The sequence below is a fragment of the Dreissena polymorpha genome, chromosome 15, assembly GCF_020536995.1.
Source record: "Dreissena polymorpha isolate Duluth1 chromosome 15, UMN_Dpol_1.0, whole genome shotgun sequence".
In the NCBI taxonomy this organism is placed as follows: domain Eukaryota; kingdom Metazoa; phylum Mollusca; class Bivalvia; order Myida; family Dreissenidae; genus Dreissena; species Dreissena polymorpha.
In genome coordinates, this window is record NC_068369.1 from 50,781,335 (window position 1) to 50,801,711 (window position 20,377).

The 20,377-nt window shown below is 39.1% G+C and overlaps 1 long non-coding RNA gene across 6 annotated transcripts in view; it reads right to left on the reverse strand.

Moving 5' to 3' along the window:
* LOC127859540 (uncharacterized) overlaps positions 1-18,673 on the reverse strand; it is a 26,303-nt gene extending 7,630 nt beyond the window's left edge. Inside the window, exons 1-13 of one of the 6 annotated variants that reach the window (XR_008039426.1) lie at positions 18,044-18,672; positions 17,818-17,902; positions 17,238-17,338; positions 16,567-16,730; positions 14,843-14,927; positions 14,263-14,363; positions 13,592-13,755; positions 11,868-11,952; positions 11,288-11,388; positions 10,617-10,780; positions 8,892-8,976; positions 8,313-8,413; positions 7,644-7,807 (exon numbers count right to left, since the gene is read on the reverse strand). This is a non-coding gene — a long non-coding RNA (uncharacterized LOC127859540). Of the gene's footprint in view, positions 1-2,284; positions 2,387-5,326; positions 5,428-7,643; positions 7,808-8,312; positions 8,414-8,891; positions 8,977-10,616; positions 10,781-11,287; positions 11,389-11,867; positions 11,953-13,591; positions 13,756-14,262; positions 14,364-14,842; positions 14,928-16,566; positions 16,731-17,237; positions 17,339-17,817 lie in introns of all 6 variants that reach the window. The other 5 variants (XR_008039429.1, XR_008039428.1, XR_008039430.1 and 2 more) reach the window with 5 other exon arrangements.
* Between the last annotated feature and the right edge of the window lie 1,704 nt (positions 18,674-20,377).

Sequence of the window (20,377 nt, forward strand, 5' to 3'; positions counted from 1 at the left end):
TCAGGCTACAAACAAAGAGAAAATGGCATAAATGGGCTGCATGCATGTAATTTGGCATATTTTTCATCTTGCTCTCCCACCTGAAACTTCAATCTAGGACATATAATATTTACATTAAGATTTGTTTGGAAATGTTACCCTTACTTGTCCATCACCAGGTCCCCCACCCATCCGGACAGTCAAAACCACCTAAAACATCCATTTGGACCAAAATATGACATCTCTCATCTATTTTAGCACCCAATATCATCAAAACATTCATTAAATTCATTTTTTCTACTTGTCTCGCTTGCAGACGAATCCATGTGACCTTACATTGCAGTAATGTGCTTTTTAAAGGTTATTACACTAATTCCGATTCCCATAGGTCCCATTATAAAACTGACAACTTTCACACACAGCATTTTTATTTGCCTTTTCCGACGTATCCATTTTTCCGAACCTGGTATAATTTTAAAGATGGATCTGTCATCTTCCAATAATTGCATGCAATCAAAACATACCGTTCTCGCAACTTCTAAGAAAGTAAATCGCTGTCGAATGAACCACCGTAGAAAACGCGTTTCGAATCCTAATTGACAAAAGCCCCACACATAGAAAACACACCCTCAAAAGTTCATCTTTTAAGTTAGCTTCCAATCCAAGCATCAAAGTACTCCAGCACATACAGGATATTACAAATAACCACAAAAGCATGTCTCACATGTTAAATGCTTATATTCAAGAAGAGAAAAGGAACTCTTTAGAATAGGCACTACTTTCGAATGGACCACGGAGGGATACACAATGATTAGTGTAATGTAACCTTTAAGGGACTCAACTTTGTCCTATCTTTTTCAAACTTTCTCCACATGAGATTTCAACTATTTTCCACAATGAATATGCAATTTCAGTGCATTCGGATGGGGTAAAGGCCTTAAAATGGCCATTTAAAGCGGTGACTAAATGGCCGCAGTCAAGTCGGAATGCAATGATTTTTAGTCTAAGTGACGACAGCTGATTTTGTGTCTCCAATTATTGTTACGCGTAACTTTTATGGCAAAACCTGGTATCATTGCATGCGAAATTCACCAATATATCAGCAAAAGGCCCAATATATGTATTGATTGTGAATCAGTGTACTTTTCTTGATGAAATAGGAGACTTTTTTTTAATTTTAAGCATTTTTTTGAATAAAAAACTCACTGACAGCATTAAAATCATGTTTTTTAAGAAAATTATTATTAAAAGCTTCACTTACAATCTAAACTACACATTGAAATTACAAAAATTATGCTATTATGATGAGAGGCATAATTTGCAGCTTTCAAAGCCGATACAAGCCGGCTACCCAAAATTACACTTAAAAAGGCGCAAGCGCTCCTTCAACAGCTTCCGACACAAAGTGACACTTAATGCGCATCCAGATAGTCTCTCTCATATAAATAAGTCCTGTTAGCGACATTTTATTAAGTATTCTCTTTAAATCCAGTGTTGAAAGCGTAAGTTTTTTCAAAATGCCACAGTCACCATGCAAAAGAGCACGTTTGCTAAGGATTCCTACGCGAGTGGCCACACTAATGTCGTGGCAGGAAGTCATTTGGGTTGTGATTCCTCTGGTATTCCCTGTACATTCATTCCACTACCTGGGTGACTATCATGATCAATTTTTCCCAGCTTGGTGTAGTGGTTGACCTTTCAGGATGTTGATGATCGTCCACAAAGCGCTGCACCCTGCGGCCTCTGTTCAGGACACAGATCGGATTGAGGTGTACACAAACCCCCAGTCGGAAGGATCATCCAGACCTTTAATAAAATAAAATGTTTAGGCCCCTGAAACTGGCAATTATGTTCAACACTGAGATAAGGAAACACATAGAGGAGACATCATGCCATGGCTTTCTCATTATCGACACGGCAAACTCGAGCAGCTGGGGACTTGGCTCTAAACAAAACAGGTATGCTCATCAATGTGAGCAAGATGGCAATTCAGGTTAAAAAGGGCAAACAAACAGACAAAAGAGATATAAAGGAATTAAAATTAAATGCCAGAAGTTATTGTAAGTATTTGTTTTTTCTGTCTGCAAGGGTTGCTGTGGAAAATAGTGCTTAACGCATATTTGGCCTGTAGGGGTTCTGCTAGCAAGAACAAATCGAGTCATATCTGCCCGCGAACTGTAAGCTTGAGATAACCATATCTGATGAAGTACTGCTTTGAATGCATTTGATTGTACTTGAACCAGATCGCATTGACAGCACAAGGCTTCAGACCCCCCAAAAGTGTGAGGCTTTCAATAGTGCTTACCTGATACCAGACCGCATTGCCCAAGACAGTGACTTTCTCCCCGGAACTGCACAGGCTGCATCCGCAGCACAATCCTTAAGCTCAATCATGGTCTGGCTAACTCTGAAATAGTGAAATCTGTAATTTACAGATGCTCATTTGTCTAAAGGTTATGAAGTTTATTGCCTATCTTATTAAAAGCAACCACAATGACATGCTTAAGAAGACATGTGCATTTCTGAAAAGACATACAGCCTGCCCGATACCTTGACTAGGAAAAGGCGCTATGGTCTTCACTCTGAAATTCATTACTCTAAGGGCTTAACAGAACAAAGCCAGATCTTACAGCCAAATGGCCGCCACCTACAGGCTAAATATGCTTTATAGGTTGAAAATATAGTTATTTGTCCCTGAAGCAAGAACTAGTGCTATTAACTCATTCCAAAGCTATGTTGCTCCACTGGCCGCAAGGCCGCAATTCTGTAAACATAGTGTATTCTATGGAAATCACCTAGCTACTACCACCTGCTGCGCACCACTACGTCCACTGTAAAATACACAGACTAAGTTAGTACTTTAACCAAAACAATACTGAAATTCATGTGTTTACATTAAACAATCAGTCATGATGACCTCACAGTGAAATCCCATGTCCAGTGCACCAGTCAGAGGCAAGACAGCTTAGCGTGATTGTTGACCATTCTACGGCTCCAAAGGGACAAACGGTCAGGAGCTCTACAACCAAGAGAAAAAATGGCAATAAATGGGCTGCATGCATGTAATTTGGCATATTTTTCATCTTGCTCTCCACCTGAAACTTCAATCTAGGGACATAATAATATTTACATTTAAGATTTGTTGGAAATGTTACCCTTACTTGTCCATACCAGGTCCCCCACCCATCCGGAAACAGTCCAAAACCACCTCTAAAACATCCATTGGACCAAAATATTTGACATCTCTCATCTATTTTAGCACCCCCAAATCATCAAAACATTCATTTAAATTCATTTTCTACTTGTCTCGCTTGCAGACGAATCCATGTGAACCTTGACATTGCAGGTTAATGTGCTTTTTAAAGGTTATATTACACTAATTCCGAGTCCCATAGGGTCCCATTATAAAACTGACAACTTTCACAGCATTTTTATTGCCTTTCCGACGTATCAATTTTTCCGACCTGGTATAATTTTAAGATGGATCTGTCATCTTCCAATAATTGCAATCAAAAACATTACCGTCTCGCAACTTCCTAAGAAAGTAAATCGCTTGTCGAATGAACCCACCGTAGAAAACGCGTTTGAATCCTAATTTCGACAAAAGCCCCACACAATAGAAAACACACCCCTCAAAAGTTCATCTTTTAAGTTAGCTTCCAATCCAAGGCATCAAAGTACTCCAGGCACATACAGGGATATTACAAATAACCACAAAAGACATGTCTCACATTGTTAAATGGCTTATATTCAAGAAGAGAAAAGGAACTCTTTAGAAATAGGCACTACTTTCGAAATGGACCACGGAGGGATACACAATGATTTAGTGTAATGTAACCTTTAAGGGAACTCAACTTTGTCCCATCTTTTTCAAACTTTCTCCACATGAGATTTCAACTATTTCCACAATGAATATGCAATTTCAGTTGCATCGGATGGGTGGTAAAGGCCTTAAAATGGCCATTTAAAGCGGTGACTAAATTGGCCGCAGTCAAGTCGGAATGCATGATTTTAGTCTAAGTGACGACAGCTGATTTTGTTGTCTCCAATTATTGTTACGCGTAACTTTTATGGCAAAAACACTGGTATCTTGCATGCGAAATTCACCAATATATCAGCAAAGGGCCCAAATAAAATGTATTGATTGTGAATCAGTGTACTGTTCTTGATGAAATAGGAGACTTTTTTTTAATTTTAAAGCATTTTTTTGAATAAAAACTCACTGACAGCATATAAATCATGTTTTTTAAGAAAATTATTATTAAAAGCTTCACTTACAATCTAAACATACACATTGCAATTACAAAAATTAAGCTATTATGATGAGAGGCATAATTTGCAGCTTTCAAGCCGATACAAGCCGGCTACCCAAATTAACACTTAAAAAGGCGCAAAGCGCTCCTTCAACCAGCTACGACACAAAGTGACACTTAATGCGCATCCAGATAGTCTCTCTCATATAAATAAGTCCCTGTTAGCGACATTTTATTAAGTATTCTCTTTAAAATCCAGTGTTGAAAGCGTAAGTTTTGCAAAAATGCCCACAGTCACCATGCAAAAGAGCACGTTTGCTAAGGAATTCCTACGCGAGTGGCCACACTAATGTCGTGGCAGGAAAGTCATTTGGGTTGTGATTCCTCTGTAGTTCAGTGTACATTCATTCCACTACCTGGGGATGACTATCAGGATCAATTGTTCCCAGCTTGGTGTAGTGTTGACCTTTCAGGATGTTGATGGATCGTCCACAAAGCCGCTGCACCACTGCGGCCTCTGTTCAGGACACAGAGTCGGATTGAGGGTGTACACAAACCCCCAGTCAGGCAAGGATCATCCAGACCTTTAATAAATAAAATGTTTAGGCCCCTGAAACTGGCAATTATGTTCACAACTGAGATAAGGAAACACATAGAGGAGACATCATGCCATGGCTTTCTCATTATCGACACGGCAACTCGAGCAGCTGGGGACTTGGCTCTAAACAAAAACAGGTATGCTCCATCAATGTGAGCAAGATGGCATGTCAGAGTTAAAAAGGGCAAACAAACAGACAAAAGAGATATAAAGGAAATTAAAAATTAAATGCCAGAAGTTATTGTAAGTATTGTTTTTCTGTCTGCAAGGGTTTGCTGTGGAAAATAGTGCTTAACGCATAGTTTGGCCTGTAGGGGTTCTGCTAGCAAGAACAAATCGAAGTCATATCTGCCCGCGAACTGTAAGCTTGAGATAACCATATCTGATGAAGTAGTACTGCTTTGGAAAATGCATTCTGATTGTACTTGAACCAGATCGCATTGACAGCACAAGGCTTCAGACCCCCCAAAAGTTTGAGGCTTTCAATAGTGCTTACCTGATACCAGACCGCATTGCCCAAGACAGTGACTTTCTCCCGGAACTGCACAGGCTGCATCCGCAGCACAATCCTTAAGCTCAATCATGGTCTGGCTAACTCTGAAATAGTGAAATCTGAATTTACAGATGCTCATTTGTCTAAAGGTTATGAGTTTATTGCCTATCTTATTAAAAGCAAACACAATGACATGCTTAAGAAGACATGTGCATTTCTGAAAAGACATACAGCTGCCCGATACTTGACTAGGAAAAGGCGCTATGGTCTTCACTCTGAAATCATTACTCTAAGGGGCTAACAGAACCAAAAGCCAGATTCTTACAGCCAAATGGCCCCACCTACAGCTAAATATGCTTTATAGGTTGAAAATAAAGTTATTTGTCTGAAGAACTAGTGCTATTAACTCATCAGCTATGTTGCTCCACTGGCCGCAATTCTGTAAACATAGTGTATTTATGGAAATACCTAGTCTTACCACCTGCTGCGCCCACTACGTCCACTGTAAATACACAGCTAAGTTAGTACTTTAACGAACAAACTGAAATTCATGGTTAATTAAACAATCAGTATGATGACTCACAGTGAAATCATGTCCAGTGCACCAGTCAGAGCAAGAAAGCTAGCGGATTGTTGACCATCTACGGCTCAAGGACAAACGGTCAGGCCTACAAACAAGAGGAGAAAATGGCATAAATGGGCTGCATGCATGTAATTTGGCATATTTTCATCTTGCTCTCCACCTGAAACTTCCAATCTAGGGACATAATAATATTTACATTTAAGATTTGTTGGAAATGTTACCCTTACTTGTCCATACCAGGTCCCCCACCCATCCGGAACAGTCCAAAACCACCCTAAAACATCCATTTGGACCAAAATATTGACATCTCTCATCTATTTTAGCACCCCAAATCATCAAAACATTCATTAAAATTCATTTTCTACTTGTCTCGCTTGCAGACGAATCCATGTGACCTGACATTGCAGTTAATTGTGCTTTTTAAAGGTTATATTACACTAATTCCGATTCCCATAGGGTCCCCATTATAAAACTGACAACTTTCACAGCATTTTTATTGCCTTTCCGACGTATCAATTTTTCCGAACCTGGTATAATTTTAAAGATGGATCTGTCATCTTCCAATAATTGCAATCAAAAACATACCGTCTCGCAACTTCTAAGAAAGTAAATCGCTGTCGAATGAACCCCACCGTAGAAAAACGCGTTTCGGAATCCTAATTTCGACAAAAGCCCCACACAATAGAAAACACACCCTCAAAAGTTCATCTTTTAAGTTAGCTTCCAATCCAAGGCATCAAAGTACTCCAGGCACATACAAGGATATTACAAATAACCACAAAAGACATGTCTCACATTGTTTAAATGGCTTATATTCAAGAAGAGGAAAGAGAACTCTTTAGAAATAGGCACTACTTTCGAATGGACCCACGGAGGGATACATACAATGATTTAGTGTAATGTAACCTTTAAGGGAACTCAACTTTGTCCCATCTTTTTCAAACTTTCTCCACATGAGATTTCAACTATTTCCCACAATGAAATATGCAATTTCAGTGCATTCGGATGGGGGTAAAGGCCTTTAAATGGCCATTTAAAGCGGTGACTAAATTGGCCGCAGTCAAGTCGGAATGCATGATTTTTAGTCTAAGTGACGACAGCTGATTTTGTGTCTCCAATTATTGTTACGCGTAACTTTTATGGCAAAAAACTGTATCATTGCATGCGAAATTCACACTATATCAGCAAAAGGCCCAAATAAATGTATTGATTGTGAATCAGTGTACTTTTCTTGATGAAATAGGAGACTTTTTTTTTAATTTTAAGCATTTTTTTGAATAAAAAACTCACTGACAGCATATAAAATCATGTTTTTTAAGAAAAATTATTATTAAAAGCTTCACTTACAATCTAAACATACACATTGCAATTACAAAAATTAATGCTATTATGATGAGAGGCATAATTTGCAGCTTTCAAGCCGATACAAGCCGGCTACCCAAAATTAACACTTAAAAAGGCGCAAAGCGCTCCTTCAACAGCTTACGACACAAAGTGACACTTAATGCGCATCCAGATAGTCTCTCTCATATAAATAAGTCCTGTAGCGACATTTTATTAAGTATTCTCTTTAAAATCCAGTGTTGAAAGCGTAAGTTTTGCAAAAATGCCCACAGTCACCATGCAAAAGAGCACGTTTGCTAAGGAATTCCTACGCGAGTGGCCACACTAATGTCGTGGCAGGAAAGTCATTTGGGTGTGATTCCTCTGTAGTTCAGTGTACATTCATTCCACTACCTGGGGATGACTATCAGGATCAATTTTCCCAGCTTGGTGTAGTGTTGACCTTTCAGGATGTTGATGGATCGTCCACAAGCGCTGCACCACTGCGGCCTCTGTTCAGGACACAGAGTCGGATTGAGGTGTACACAAACCCCCAGTCAGGCAAGGATCATCCAGACCTTAATAAAATAAAATGTTTAGGCCCCTGAAACTGGCAAATTATGTTCAACACTGAGATAAGGAAACACATAGAGGAGACATCATGCCATGGCTTTCTCATTATCGACACGGCAAACTCGAGCAGCTGGGGACTTGGCTCTAAACAAAAACAGGTATGCTCCATCAATGTGAGCAAGATGGCATGTCAGAGTTAAAAAGGGCAAACAAACAGACAAAGAGATATAAAGGAAATTAAAAATTAAATGCCAGAAGTTATTGTAAGTATTGTTTTTCTGTCTGCAAGGGTTGCTGTGGAAAATAGTGCTTAACGCATAGTTTGGCCTGTAGGGGTTCTGCTAGCAAGAACAAATCGAAGTCATATCTGCCCGCGAACTGTAAGCTTGAGATAACCATATCTGATGAAGTACTGCTTGAAAATGCATTCTGATTGTACTTGAACCAGATCGCATTGACAGCACAAGGCTTCAGACCCCCCAAAAGTTTGAGGCTTTCAATAGTGCTTACCTGATACCAGACCGCATTGCCCAAGACAGTGACTTTCTCCCGGAACTGCACAGGCTGCATCCGCAGCACAATCCTTAAGCTCAATCATGGTCTGGCTAACTCTGAAATAGTGAAATCTGAATTTACAGATGCTCATTTGTCTAAAGGTTATGAGTTTATTGCCTATCTTATTAAAAGCAAACACAATGACATGCTTAAGAAGACATGTGCATTTCTGAAAAGACATACAGCTGCCCGATACTTGACTAGGAAAAGGCGCTATGGTCTTCACTCTGAAATTCATTACTCTAAGGGCTTAACAGAACAAAAGCCAGATCTTACAGCCAAATGGCCCACCTACAGCTAAATATGCTTTATAGGTTGAAAATAAAGTTATTTGTCTGAAGAACTAGTGCTATTAACTCATCAGCTATGTTGCTCCACTGGCCGCAATTCTGTAAACATAGTGTATTTATGGAAATACCTAGTCTACCACCTGCTGCGCACCACTACGTCCACTGTAAATACACAGCTAAGTTAGTACTTTAACGAACAAACTGAAATTCATGTGTTAATTAAACAATCAGTATGATGACTCACAGTGAAATCATGTCCAGTGCACCAGTCAGAGCAAGACAGCTAGCGGATTGTTGACCATCTACGGCTCAAGGACAAACGGTCAGGCCTACAAACAAAGAGAAAAATGGCATAAATGGGCTGCATGCATGTAATTTGGCATATTTTTCATCTTGCTCTCCACCTGAAACTTCAATCTAGGGACATAATAATATTTACATTTAAGATTTGTTGGAAATGTTACCCTTACTTGTCCATACCAGGTCCCCCACCCATCCGGAACAGTCCAAAACCACCTAAAACATCCATTTGGACCAAAATATTGACATCTCTCATCTATTTTAGCACCCAAATCATCAAAACATTCATTAAAATTCATTTTCTACTTGTCTCGCTTGCAGACGAATCCATGTGACCTTGACATTGCAGTTAATGTGCTTTTTAAAGGTTATATTACACTAATTCCGATTCCCATAGGGTCCCATTATAAAACTGACAACTTTCACAGCATTTTTATTGCCTTTCCGACGTATCAATTTTTCCGAACCTGGTATAATTTTAAAGATGGATCTGTCATCTTCCAATAATTGCAATCAAAAACATACCGTCTCGCAACTTCTAAGAAAGTAAATCGCTGTCGAATGAACCCACCGTAGAAAAACGCGTTTCGGAATCCTAATTTCGACAAAAGCCCCACACAATAGAAAACACACCCTCAAAAGTTCATCTTTTAAGTTAGCTTCCAATCCAAGGCATCAAAGTACTCCAGGCACATACAGGATATTACAAATAACCACAAAAGACATGTCTCACATTGTTAAATGGCTTATATTCAAGAAGAGAAAAGGAACTCTTTAGAAATAGGCACTACTTTCGAATGGACCACGGAGGGATACACAATGATTTAGTGTAATGTAACCTTTAAGGGAACTCAACTTTGTCCCATCTTTTTCAAACTTTCTCCACATGAGATTTCAACTATTTCCACAATGAATATGCAATTTCAGTGCATTCGGATGGGGGTAAAGGCCTTAAAATGGCCATTTAAAGCGGTGACTAAATTGGCCGCAGTCAAGTCGGAATGCATGATTTTTAGTCTAAGTGACGACAGCTGATTTTGTGTCTCCAATTATTGTTACGCGTAACTTTTATGGCAAAAAACTGGTATCATTGCATGCGAAATTCACCAATATATCAGCAAAAGGCCCAAATAAATGTATTGATTGTGAATCAGTGTACTTTTCTTGATGAAATAGGAGACTTTTTTTTAATTTTAAGCATTTTTTTGAATAAAAAACTCACTGACAGCATATAAAATCATGTTTTTTAAGAAAATTATTATTAAAAGCTTCACTTACAATCTAAACATACACATTGCAATTACAAAAATTAATGCTATTATGATGAGAGGCATAATTTGCAGCTTTCAAGCCGATACAAGCCGGCTACCCAAAATTAACACTTAAAAAGGCGCAAAGCGCTCCTTCAACAGCTTACGACACAAAGTGACACTTAATGCGCATCCAGATAGTCTCTCTCATATAAATAAGTCCTGTTAGCGACATTTTATTAAGTATTCTCTTTAAAATCCAGTGTTGAAAGCGTAAGTTTTGCAAAAATGCCCACAGTCACCATGCAAAAGAGCACGTTTGCTAAGGAATTCCTACGCGAGTGGCCACACTAATGTCGTGGCAGGAAAGTCATTTGGGTGTGATTCCTCTGTAGTTCAGTGTACATTCATTCCACTACCTGGGGATGACTATCAGGATCAATTTTCCCAGCTTGGTGTAGTGTTGACCTTTCAGGATGTTGATGGATCGTCCACAAGCGCTGCACCACTGCGGCCTCTGTTCAGGACACAGAGTCGGATTGAGGTGTACACAAACCCCCAGTCAGGCAAGGATCATCCAGACCTTTAATAAAATAAAATGTTTAGGCCCCTGAAACTGGCAATTATGTTCAACACTGAGATAAGGAAACACATAGAGGAGACATCATGCCATGGCTTTCTCATTATCGACACGGCAAACTCGAGCAGCTGGGGACTTGGCTCTAAACAAAAACAGGTATGCTCCATCAATGTGAGCAAGATGGCATGTCAGAGTTAAAAAGGGCAAACAAACAGACAAAAGAGATATAAAGGAAATTAAAAATTAAATGCCAGAAGTTATTGTAAGTATTGTTTTTCTGTCTGCAAGGGTTGCTGTGGAAAATAGTGCTTAACGCATAGTTTGGCCTGTAGGGGTTCTGCTAGCAAGAACAAATCGAAGTCATATCTGCCCGCGAACTGTAAGCTTGAGATAACCATATCTGATGAAGTACTGCTTTGAAAATGCATTCTGATTGTACTTGAACCAGATCGCATTGACAGCACAAGGCTTCAGACCCCCCAAAAGTTTGAGGCTTTCAATAGTGCTTACCTGATACCAGACCGCATTGCCCAAGACAGTGACTTTCTCCCGGAACTGCACAGGCTGCATCCGCAGCACAATCCTTAAGCTCAATCATGGTCTGGCTAACTCTGAAATAGTGAAATCTGAATTTACAGATGCTCATTTGTCTAAAGGTTATGAGTTTATTGCCTATCTTATTAAAAGCAAACACAATGACATGCTTAAGAAGACATGTGCATTTCTGAAAAGACATACAGCTGCCCGATACTTGACTAGGAAAAGGCGCTATGGTCTTCACTCTGAAATTCATTACTCTAAGGGCTTAACAGAACAAAAGCCAGATCTTACAGCCAAATGGCCCCACCTACAGCTAAATATGCTTTATAGGTTGAAAATAAAGTTATTTGTCTGAAGAACTAGTGCTATTAACTCATCAGCTATGTTGCTCCACTGGCCGCAATTCTGTAAACATAGTGTATTTATGGAAATACCTAGTCTACCACCTGCTGCGCACCACTACGTCCACTGTAAATACACAGCTAAGTTAGTACTTTAACGAACAAACTGAAATTCATGTGTTAATTAAACAATCAGTATGATGACTCACAGTGAAATCATGTCCAGTGCACCAGTCAGAGCAAGACAGCTAGCGGATTGTTGACCATCTACGGCTCAAGGACAAACGGTCAGGCCTACAAACAAAGAGAAAAATGGCATAAATGGGCTGCATGCATGTAATTTGGCATATTTTTCATCTTGCTCTCCACCTGAAACTTCAATCTAGGGACATAATAATATTTACATTTAAGATTTGTTGGAAATGTTACCCTTACTTGTCCATACCAGGTCCCCCACCCATCCGGAACAGTCCAAAACCACCTAAAACATCCATTTGGACCAAAATATTGACATCTCTCATCTATTTTAGCACCCAAATCATCAAAACATTCATTAAAATTCATTTTCTACTTGTCTCGCTTGCAGACGAATCCATGTGACCTTGACATTGCAGTTAATGTGCTTTTTAAAGGTTATATTACACTAATTCCGATTCCCATAGGGTCCCATTATAAAACTGACAACTTTCACAGCATTTTTATTGCCTTTCCGACGTATCAATTTTTCCGAACCTGGTATAATTTTAAAGATGGATCTGTCATCTTCCAATAATTGCAATCAAAAACATACCGTCTCGCAACTTCTAAGAAAGTAAATCGCTGTCGAATGAACCCACCGTAGAAAAACGCGTTTCGGAATCCTAATTTCGACAAAAGCCCCACACAATAGAAAACACACCCTCAAAAGTTCATCTTTTAAGTTAGCTTCCAATCCAAGGCATCAAAGTACTCCAGGCACATACAGGATATTACAAATAACCACAAAAGACATGTCTCACATTGTTAAATGGCTTATATTCAAGAAGAGAAAAGGAACTCTTTAGAAATAGGCACTACTTTCGAATGGACCACGGAGGGATACACAATGATTTAGTGTAATGTAACCTTTAAGGGAACTCAACTTTGTCCCATCTTTTTCAAACTTTCTCCACATGAGATTTCAACTATTTCCACAATGAATATGCAATTTCAGTGCATTCGGATGGGGGTAAAGGCCTTAAAATGGCCATTTAAAGCGGTGACTAAATTGGCCGCAGTCAAGTCGGAATGCATGATTTTTAGTCTAAGTGACGACAGCTGATTTTGTGTCTCCAATTATTGTTACGCGTAACTTTTATGGCAAAAACTGGTATCATTGCATGCGAAATTCACCAATATATCAGCAAAAGGCCCAAATAAATGTATTGATTGTGAATCAGTGTACTTTTCTTGATGAAATAGGAGACTTTTTTTTAATTTTAAGCATTTTTTTGAATAAAAAACTCACTGACAGCATATAAAATCATGTTTTTTAAGAAAATTATTATTAAAAGCTTCACTTACAATCTAAACATACACATTGCAATTACAAAAATTAATGCTATTATGATGAGAGGCATAATTTGCAGCTTTCAAGCCGATACAAGCCGGCTACCCAAAATTAACACTTAAAAAGGCGCAAAGCGCTCCTTCAACAGCTTACGACACAAAGTGACACTTAATGCGCATCCAGATAGTCTCTCTCATATAAATAAGTCCTGTTAGCGACATTTTATTAAGTATTCTCTTTAAAATCCAGTGTTGAAAGCGTAAGTTTTGCAAAAATGCCCACAGTCACCATGCAAAAGAGCACGTTTGCTAAGGAATTCCTACGCGAGTGGCCACACTAATGTCGTGGCAGGAAAGTCATTTGGGTGTGATTCCTCTGTAGTTCAGTGTACATTCATTCCACTACCTGGGGATGACTATCAGGATCAATTTTCCCAGCTTGGTGTAGTGTTGACCTTTCAGGATGTTGATGGATCGTCCACAAGCGCTGCACCACTGCGGCCTCTGTTCAGGACACAGAGTCGGATTGAGGTGTACACAAACCCCCAGTCAGGCAAGGATCATCCAGACCTTTAATAAAATAAAATGTTTAGGCCCCTGAAACTGGCAATTATGTTCAACACTGAGATAAGGAAACACATAGAGGAGACATCATGCCATGGCTTTCTCATTATCGACACGGCAAACTCGAGCAGCTGGGGACTTGGCTCTAAACAAAAACAGGTATGCTCCATCAATGTGAGCAAGATGGCATGTCAGAGTTAAAAAGGGCAAACAAACAGACAAAAGAGATATAAAGGAAATTAAAAATTAAATGCCAGAAGTTATTGTAAGTATTGTTTTTCTGTCTGCAAGGGTTGCTGTGGAAAATAGTGCTTAACGCATAGTTTGGCCTGTAGGGGTTCTGCTAGCAAGAACAAATCGAAGTCATATCTGCCCGCGAACTGTAAGCTTGAGATAACCATATCTGATGAAGTACTGCTTTGAAAATGCATTCTGATTGTACTTGAACCAGATCGCATTGACAGCACAAGGCTTCAGACCCCCCAAAAGTTTGAGGCTTTCAATAGTGCTTACCTGATACCAGACCGCATTGCCCAAGACAGTGACTTTCTCCCGGAACTGCACAGGCTGCATCCGCAGCACAATCCTTAAGCTCAATCATGGTCTGGCTAACTCTGAAATAGTGAAATCTGAATTTACAGATGCTCATTTGTCTAAAGGTTATGAGTTTATTGCCTATCTTATTAAAAGCAAACACAATGACATGCTTAAGAAGACATGTGCATTTCTGAAAAGACATACAGCTGCCCGATACTTGACTAGGAAAAGGCGCTATGGTCTTCACTCTGAAATTCATTACTCTAAGGGCTTAACAGAACAAAAGCCAGATCTTACAGCCAAATGGCCCCACCTACAGCTAAATATGCTTTATAGGTTGAAAATAAAGTTATTTGTCTGAAGAACTAGTGCTATTAACTCATCAGCTATGTTGCTCCACTGGCCGCAATTCTGTAAACATAGTGTATTTATGGAAATACCTAGTCTACCACCTGCTGCGCACCACTACGTCCACTGTAAATACACAGCTAAGTTAGTACTTTAACGAACAAACTGAAATTCATGTGTTAATTAAACAATCAGTATGATGACTCACAGTGAAATCATGTCCAGTGCACCAGTCAGAGCAAGACAGCTAGCGGATTGTTGACCATCTACGGCTCAAGGACAAACGGTCAGGCCTACAAACAAAGAGAAAAATGGCATAAATGGGCTGCATGCATGTAATTTGGCATATTTTTCATCTTGCTCTCCACCTGAAACTTCAATCTAGGGACATAATAATATTTACATTTAAGATTTGTTGGAAATGTTACCCTTACTTGTCCATACCAGGTCCCCCACCCATCCGGAACAGTCCAAAACCACCTAAAACATCCATTTGGACCAAAATATTGACATCTCTCATCTATTTTAGCACCCAAATCATCAAAACATTCATTAAAATTCATTTTCTACTTGTCTCGCTTGCAGACGAATCCATGTGACCTTGACATTGCAGTTAATGTGCTTTTTAAAGGTTATATTACACTAATTCCGATTCCCATAGGGTCCCATTATAAAACTGACAACTTTCACAGCATTTTTATTGCCTTTCCGACGTATCAATTTTTCCGAACCTGGTATAATTTTAAAGATGGATCTGTCATCTTCCAATAATTGCAATCAAAAACATACCGTCTCGCAACTTCTAAGAAAGTAAATCGCTGTCGAATGAACCCACCGTAGAAAAACGCGTTTCGGAATCCTAATTTCGACAAAAGCCCCACACAATAGAAAACACACCCTCAAAAGTTCATCTTTTAAGTTAGCTTCCAATCCAAGGCATCAAAGTACTCCAGGCACATACAGGATATTACAAATAACCACAAAAGACATGTCTCACATTGTTAAATGGCTTATATTCAAGAAGAGAAAAGGAACTCTTTAGAAATAGGCACTACTTTCGAATGGACCACGGAGGGATACACAATGATTTAGTGTAATGTAACCTTTAAGGGAACTCAACTTTGTCCCATCTTTTTCAAACTTTCTCCACATGAGATTTCAACTATTTCCACAATGAATATGCAATTTCAGTGCATTCGGATGGGGGTAAAGGCCTTAAAATGGCCATTTAAAGCGGTGACTAAATTGGCCGCAGTCAAGTCGGAATGCATGATTTTTAGTCTAAGTGACGACAGCTGATTTTGTGTCTCCAATTATTGTTACGCGTAACTTTTATGGCAAAAACTGGTATCATTGCATGCGAAATTCACCAATATATCAGCAAAAGGCCCAAATAAATGTATTGATTGTGAATCAGTGTACTTTTCTTGATGAAATAGGAGACTTTTTTTTAATTTTAAGCATTTTTTTGAATAAAAAACTCACTGACAGCATATAAAATCATGTTTTTTAAGAAAATTATTATTAAAAGCTTCACTTACAATCTAAACATACACATTGCAATTACAAAAATTAATGCTATTATGATGAGAGGCATAATTTGCAGCTTTCAAGCCGATACAAGCCGGCTACCCAAAATTAACACTTAAAAAGGCGCAAAGCGCTCCTTCAACAGCTTACGACACAAAGTGACACTTAATGCGCATCCAGATAGTCTCTCTCATATAAATAAGTCCTGTTAGCGACATTTTATTAAGTATTCTCTTTAAAATCCAGTGTTGAAAGCGTAAGTTTTGCAAAAATGCCCACAGTCACCATGCAAAAGAGCACGTTTGCTAAGGAATTCCTACGCGAGTGGCCACACTAATGTCGTGGCAGGAAAGTCATTTGGGTGTGATTCCTCTGTAGTTCAGTGTACATTCATTCCACTACCTGGGGATGACTATCAGGATCAATTTTCCCAGCTTGGTGTAGTGTTGACCTTTCAGGATGTTGATGGATCGTCCACAAGCGCTGCACCACTGCGGCCTCTGTTCAGGACACAGAGTCGGATTGAGGTGTACACAAACCCCCAGTCAGGCAAGGATCATCCAGACCTTTAATAAAATAAAATGTTTAGGCCCCTGAAACTGGCAATTATGTTCAACACTGAGATAAGGAAACACATAGAGGAGACATCATGCCATGGCTTTCTCATTATCGACACGGCAAACTCGAGCAGCTGGGGACTTGGCTCTAAACAAAAACAGGTATGCTCCATCAATGTGAGCAAGATGGCATGTCAGAGTTAAAAAGGGCAAACAAACAGACAAAAGAGATATAAAGGAAATTAAAAATTAAATGCCAGAAGTTATTGTAAGTATTGTTTTTCTGTCTGCAAGGGTTGCTGTGGAAAATAGTGCTTAACGCATAGTTTGGCCTGTAGGGGTTCTGCTAGCAAGAACAAATCGAAGTCATATCTGCCCGCGAACTGTAAGCTTGAGATAACCATATCTGATGAAGTACTGCTTTGAAAATGCATTCTGATTGTACTTGAACCAGATCGCATTGACAGCACAAGGCTTCAGACCCCCCAAAAGTTTGAGGCTTTCAATAGTGCTTACCTGATACCAGACCGCATTGCCCAAGACAGTGACTTTCTCCCGGAACTGCACAGGCTGCATCCGCAGCACAATCCTTAAGCTCAATCATGGTCTGGCTAACTCTGAAATAGTGAAATCTGAATTTACAGATGCTCATTTGTCTAAAGGTTATGAGTTTATTGCCTATCTTATTAAAAGCAAACACAATGACATGCTTAAGAAGACATGTGCATTTCTGAAAAGACATACAGCTGCCCGATACTTGACTAGGAAAAGGCGCTATGGTCTTCACTCTGAAATTCATTACTCTAAGGGCTTAACAGAACAAAAGCCAGATCTTACAGCCAAATGGCCCCACCTACAGCTAAATATGCTTTATAGGTTGAAAATAAAGTTATTTGTCTGAAGAACTAGTGCTATTAACTCATCAGCTATGTTGCTCCACTGGCCGCAATTCTGTAAACATAGTGTATTTATGGAAATACCTAGTCTACCACCTGCTGCGCACCACTACGTCCACTGTAAATACACAGCTAAGTTAGTACTTTAACGAACAAACTGAAATTCATGTGTTAATTAAACAATCAGTATGATGACTCACAGTGAAATCATGTCCAGTGCACCAGTCAGAGCAAGACAGCTAGCGGATTGTTGACCATCTACGGCTCAAGGACAAACGGTCAGGCCTACAAACAAAGAGAAAAATGGCATAAATGGGCTGCATGCATGTAATTTGGCATATTTTTCATCTTGCTCTCCACCTGAAACTTCAATCTAGGGACATAATAATATTTACATTTAAGATTTGTTGGAAATGTTACCCTTACTTGTCCATACCAGGTCCCCCACCCATCCGGAACAGTCCAAAACCACCTAAAACATCCATTTGGACCAAAATATTGACATCTCTCATCTATTTTAGCACCCAAATCATCAAAACATTCATTAAAATTCATTTTCTACTTGTCTCGCTTGCAGACGAATCCATGTGACCTTGACATTGCAGTTAATGTGCTTTTTAAAGGTTATATTACACTAATTCCGATTCCCATAGGGTCCCATTATAAAACTGACAACTTTCACAGCATTTTTATTGCCTTTCCGACGTATCAATTTTTCCGAACCTGGTATAATTTTAAAGATGGATCTGTCATCTTCCAATAATTGCAATCAAAAACATACCGTCTCGCAACTTCTAAGAAAGTAAATCGCTGTCGAATGAACCCACCGTAGAAAAACGCGTTTCGGAATCCTAATTTCGACAAAAGCCCCACACAATAGAAAACACACCCTCAAAAGTTCATCTTTTAAGTTAGCTTCCAATCCAAGGCATCAAAGTACTCCAGGCACATACAGGATATTACAAATAACCACAAAAGACATGTCTCACATTGTTAAATGGCTTATATTCAAGAAGAGAAAAGGAACTCTTTAGAAATAGGCACTACTTTCGAATGGACCACGGAGGGATACACAATGATTTAGTGTAATGTAACCTTAACGCTTCATATAAAGGTTATATATTTTTAAACCAATAGATTTTTATTAAGGCACCGCACCAACACTGCAAAGTTTTATATTTATATCAATGGTACAGCCCAGTAAAATCGGGCTGTCCATTTTATGGCCGTTTTCGACCTTTTTAAGCAGAGTTATATGTTAAGCAGTGTGCTCGGGCAATGGTTTTTAACCGAAGTCCCGAGGGTAAATAACCCCATTAGTCAGACGTCCAATGCCGTAGCGGATCCATGGTCTAGTGGTAACACACTGGCTTCACAATCCAGAGATCGCTGGTTCGATCCCCCGCTGCACCTAACCTACTAACTCGTCTTTCGCATGAGACGTTAAACCGAGGTGCAGTGTACTAGGTGCTATACACCGGGCCCTAAAAGACCCAGGGTCACCTATGGAACGGGGTGTCTCCTGTATCTTGCACTATCCCCCGTAACCAACTAACACGTCTTTCTGGGGGCGATGGCCATATGGGAGACAATCCCGGTGCACTCGATAAAAAATAATGAAGAAGAACGTCCAATGCTCTCCTACACAAATATCAGTGGTACGAACTGGTAGTGGCACGAAACGTCCAGCACCCACATAAAACAATCCATGGTTTCCGGATGATAACTCAAGAACGCTTAGGCCTTGGGTCATGAAACTTCATAGGTACATTGATCATGACTGGCAGATGACCCCTATTGATTTTCTGGTCACTAGGTCAAAGGTCAAGGTCACAGTGACTCGAAATAGTAAAATGGTTTCCGGATTATAAATCAAGAATGCTTACGCCTAGCACGGACTCTAGATTACACGGATAAGAAACGGGACCGTTACGCCAAATATCTTGTTGTGTCTAAGTCACGTGACCGTGTCGTAACTATCGATCTTTTATCAAGGCGCCGAGGTTATACATTTGATGTACCCACTCACGTATTTTGTTAAATTATAGTTTCATTTCTATGCCGATTTTGACAAATTATATATCATTAGAAAGCTTACGTAACGTAGTTTTCTGATATATAAATATATATTAAGTTTTTCTTCTGATTTTGGCCGCCCGGCGAGTTATAACTTTAACTTTTGCAAATATCATACCGTTTTGGAGTTTTAGAATCTAGATTTACGGTTGACATGTTCGTACTTTATACCGATTTGTAGCGTTTTTATTTGGAGTTCAGTTTTAAAAATAACATCTTGCTTAGGAGAATAGAGTTCTGTATATGATAGGAAAAAAATGGTTTAAAAATGAAAGCAAGTAAGGAATGAAGGCGGAAGAAAGTAGCGCGCGGTCCTAGCGAACCGAACTGATGCTAAGGTCTTGGCGATTATGCTTTTGTTTAGATACCGGCCATTGAATTTCCTTTGCCATGATTATTATATTTTTTATGGAATATATTGAAATATTTTGTTCTAGAGACATATCAATAAAGCTAAGTATTAATGAAGCTTAATAAATAAACGATTTCAGCTCTTGATTATAACACAGAAAGGGTGTTAATTTTATGATGAAACAGCGTATATAGCGACCATCTTGATATTTTTAGGCTTTGCATACTTCAAATATAATGGGTGTCAAAACATTCATCGTTTGTTGTTTATTATCAAAAAGGTAATAATGTAAAATTATATGAAATGTTATTAACCATAAATTATCAATTAAT